This window comes from Cervus canadensis, chromosome 6 (assembly GCF_019320065.1).
Source record: "Cervus canadensis isolate Bull #8, Minnesota chromosome 6, ASM1932006v1, whole genome shotgun sequence".
Classification (NCBI taxonomy): Eukaryota; Metazoa; Chordata; class Mammalia; order Artiodactyla; family Cervidae; genus Cervus; species Cervus canadensis.
In genome coordinates this window covers 5,159,000-5,163,375 of record NC_057391.1, presented here as the reverse complement: position 1 = coordinate 5,163,375, position 4,376 = coordinate 5,159,000, and the positions used below count along the sequence as shown (strand labels likewise).

Genomic DNA, 4,376 nt, shown 5'->3' with positions numbered 1-4,376 from the left:
ATCCCCTGGAGAAAGGAATGGCAACCCATTCCAGTATTCTTGCCTGGGAAATCCCACATACAGAGAAGCCTGGTGGGCTACAGTCCATGGACATGACTGAGTGACTAACACTTTCACTTTCTTTCTCCCCCTGAGCAAGAGGGAACCCTGCAGCAAATGGCCTTGGACTTGACCTGCAACATTAATTCTTCCCAGCTTACCAGCTCACTGGGCAGATTCTGGACTTGCTAGCCTCTGTCATTACATGAACCCATTTCTTGAAATTAGTTAATTAAAATAAAGAAATATATATTTGCATCCATGATATGTCTTCTATCTTATTGGTTCTGTTTCTTTGTGAAAGTCTGACTAATACCATTACATTCTTTCTAAATCTAGTTCCAAAAACCTTCCGTGGCTCTGGGAAATGCATTGAAAGAAATTTCCACCCACTGGTACTTTCTCCTCCACTTCACAGAGGGTACAAAACTAAGCTTTAATCATTTGTCTTGGCCTCCAGCACTCAGCACAGACCTGGTTCTACATAAATACTTATAAACTTCAAAAATGTGTAAATCAATGCCTAAATGATAGTCTTTTACAAAGTATGGTGCATATCCCATTGGTGATGAGATGGATTAGGGGGGTTACACACTTTTTCAACAGTTATACACAGTAGATGTTCCTTTACCCAATATCCATTTCACTGAACTCTCCATTTTCCCAGTTTTTTTTTAATTAAGCAATTTTAATGTTGGTTTTTTTTTTTTTCCTTTTAACAGTGGAATAAATAGTTTTCTTGATGACTGTAGACATGTAAGGCCGGTTGGTACAATTCAGAAATATGAGTAATGGTATCTTGATTGGTGTGTAGTCTTCAATAATTACAAGAAGCTCTTTGTATGTAACTGCTGTTAAACCAGTAAGACTGCATTTATGAATCCATCATTTTCAGGATTGCTGGTAACCTGGGCATATTTTTCCCAAATGACTTTGCCTCCTTGTGTCACAAGGCCCAGTTCTTTCACATTTGCCTCAATAACAGCACCTTTGGTAACTATGAAGTGTTGCTTTTTAGAAATGACTATGAAAGCTTTTATCACTGCTATACCCTTAAGAGCCTAAGCTCTACACTTTTTGAAATTTTAGGGAGAGTGAGCCTATAATTTCAAGATACCTTAAATAGCAAAATTTGAACAAATCTTCCAAGTGCCCTTCTTTGTAAATCTATTTAGAATCAAGCTTAAAAATCACCAACAGCAAATCATTTTCATAGCCTATATGGCAACTGAACTTTCTTCTATTTAATTTTTCAGCACTGCTTTATTATAAGACACAGGTGGCAAAAAATAATAAGCTATTTGTTTTGTAAGCTGAAAAGAATGAGAGTCACAGAGTAGATTTGCAGCAATATCTTCTGAGGATAGCAAGAAAAATAGACATTTCAACTGTGCCTTTCGATTTGCAATCATGTTGATGGAAATGAATAGCCCCAGGTCACTCACCTTAAAACCTAAATAAAGAAGCAAGTAATTGGCCAACCAGGGGTCTAGAATTGGTACAGAATTCAGAGACTCGAGAGACAGTTTTCTATGACAGTTTCCCTGGGGTATCCTCTAGTGCACATTAATGAAGTCTCCTTTATGTACAGTTGGGAAGGTCCCCTAGAGGAGGAAATGGCACCCCACTCCAGTATTTTTGCCTAGAGAATCCCATGGACAGAGGAGCCTGGTGGGCTACAGTCCATGGGGCCGCAAAAAGTCAGACACTACTGAGTGACTAATCCCTGACATTTTGGTAAGAACACCCAAAGGTGCATGCAGTGGGGATGAGGGATTCTTCTTTACACCAAGTGCTGGCAGGCAAAAGGGGCTTTCAGTTCAGCATGTGTCACATGGGCCTTCTTGAAACATAATCCCATTGGCCTAATGAATCTTTCATATTCAGGTAGTTTTCGAGTAAAGCCATGTCCAACAAAGCAGTGTTTGTAACCATCCTCTTCTAGGCTTTCTTCTTTGTCTTTCCATTCAAATAACTTTTCATACTTCTGTGTCTCCCTAGGCGAGAACTTTGGGCAGAGAGACTTCCATTTTCCCACTTTCTGTTTCATTTTTGTTTAATCATATTGGAAAGTACATTAGCTCGAGACTGTCCCTCTCTGCCCAGTGGTTATATAGGTGCTATTCTCTGTGGAGTCTTTTTATCATGCTTCTGTTTGGCTGTTTCTCTTTTCATGCATCTTTTTCATGTGTATTTTCTCAACATGGAGCTGTGCATGGTAGAGCTTAGCTTTCAGACCAAACATCTTTTTTTGCCTCCTTTGAACATTCATGAGCCTCTTGACCTTCCTTCTCTCCTCTTTTTCTCATGGTAATCCAAGTGATATCCATAGTGCTTCCGCTGTAACTCCATATATTCATATATTCACTCTGTGGCGTGGTGAGGGCAGCCCAGCCACTGGGTGCCGCCGCCAGAGCAGAGGCTCTCCATTTGTGGGTCTCAGAGATCCACGAGCAGACTCCGTGCCCTTCTCCACCATTTTTGTTGATTGACATTTGCATCCCTAGGAATACTCACTCATCCACCCACAGACTTCCATTGTCACCGGGGTCATGGCATGCTCACCAAGAGGCCTCAGCTTGTTCTCAAACCAGGCTGTGCCAATTTTGTTTCTTATTGGACATATGTGACACAAGTAAATATCATGTAAATCAATGAAATATCAGTAGGAAAAGAAAAAAAAAAAGCCCAAGTTATGTGCAAATCAAGTTGAATGCCTTAAAGAAAGATGGCAAAGGTAAATTGCTCAAGAATGATATCATAAATTTTGTTGTTGAGTTTGGTGGGCAGGAAGACAGCTATAAAACCAGTAGGGAAAAAGAATAAAATCCTAGAAGGTTTCACACTCAGATTTATATCCAAGGGTCTGAATTCTGATCCCATTTTAAAGAATTTGACTTTGGAAATTGTGGGCAATGCACTTTGGATGCAGTTTAAGCTAGATACCATAAAATTCTGGTTAATATATCTGTGCTGTGGAGAATTTTGCCCCCCCTCAAAAAACATTTGCTAAAATCCTAACCTCTACTTCCTCAGAATGGGACCTTATTTGGAAATAGGGTCATTCCAGATATAATTAGTTAAAGTAAGATGAGTAAGTTTACATACTGGAGTAAGATGGGCTCCTAATCCAATATGACTGGTGTCCTTATGAAGGGGGAATCTGGACACAGGCATTTCTGGGGGAGAGATGAAAGGAGAGACTGGGATGACGTGTGTAGGAGTCAAGGTTACCCAAGAGTGTCTGCAAACCATCAGAAGCTCAGAGAAGGCATGAACAGATTCTCACTCACCAATTCTGTTGACACCTTCGTCTTGGGTTTCTAGCCTCCAGACTCTCAGACTGCCTTTCTCTTGTTTAAGCTGCTCTGTTTGCGGTACTTGGTTATGACAGCTCTAGGAAACTAACACAATGCCACACTCAAAGAGAAGTCCATTGTTCACATGAAACAATATTTGAAGTTAGGATAAACTACTTAGGATATGTATATATCATTTTTAATACCTTGATTTAACTTGAATTTACTCTACTACCGATTCAACTATGAGACTCAGTGACACAGGATAAAAAAACTCTTATTCTAGTAATCTTAATGCAAATTAGAAAAGCTTGTACAAGCACATCAATCCATGGTTCTACAGACATTATTACATAGTGCAAGGCTAAATAAAAATTGAATTTTCTTGGACTCCAAAAATCTCTGCAGACAGTGACTGCAACCATGAAATTAAAAGACGCTTGCTCCCTAGAAGAAAAGTTACGACAAACCTAGACAGCATTTCAAAAAGCAGAGACATCACTTTGCCAACAGAGTACAGTCACAAAGCTATGGTTTTTCCAGTAGTCAGGTACAGATGTGAGAGCTGGACCATAAAGAAAGCTGAGTGCCGAAGAATTGATGCTTTCGAACTGTGGTGCTAGAGAAGACTCCTGAGAGTCCCTACGATAGCAAGGAGATCAAACCAATCAAACCTAAAGGAAGTCAACCCTGAATATTCATTCATTGGAAGGACTGATGCTGAAACTGAAGCTCCAATACTTTGCCCACCTGATGTGAAGAGCCAACTCATTGGAAAAGACCCTGATGCTGGGAAATATTGAAGGCAAAAGGAGAAAGGGGCAGCAGAGGATGAGATGGTTAGATAGTATCACTGACTCAATGCACATGAATTTGAGCAAACTCTGAGAGATAGTGGAGGACAGAGGAGCCTGGCATGCTATGGTGCATGGGGTTACAAAGAGTCGGACACAACTTAGAGACTAGACAACAACAACAAAGTAAAAACAGAAACTTACATAAAGAAAATTATTTCTGTGACATAGAAATAGCCTTAAA

The 4,376-nt window shown here is 39.9% G+C and overlaps 1 pseudogene; it reads right to left on the bottom strand.

The window, feature by feature from the left end:
- Positions 1-913: 913 nt before the first annotated feature.
- On the bottom strand, positions 914-2,400 carry LOC122444006 (annotated as a pseudogene).
- Positions 2,401-4,376: the final 1,976 nt, after the last annotated feature.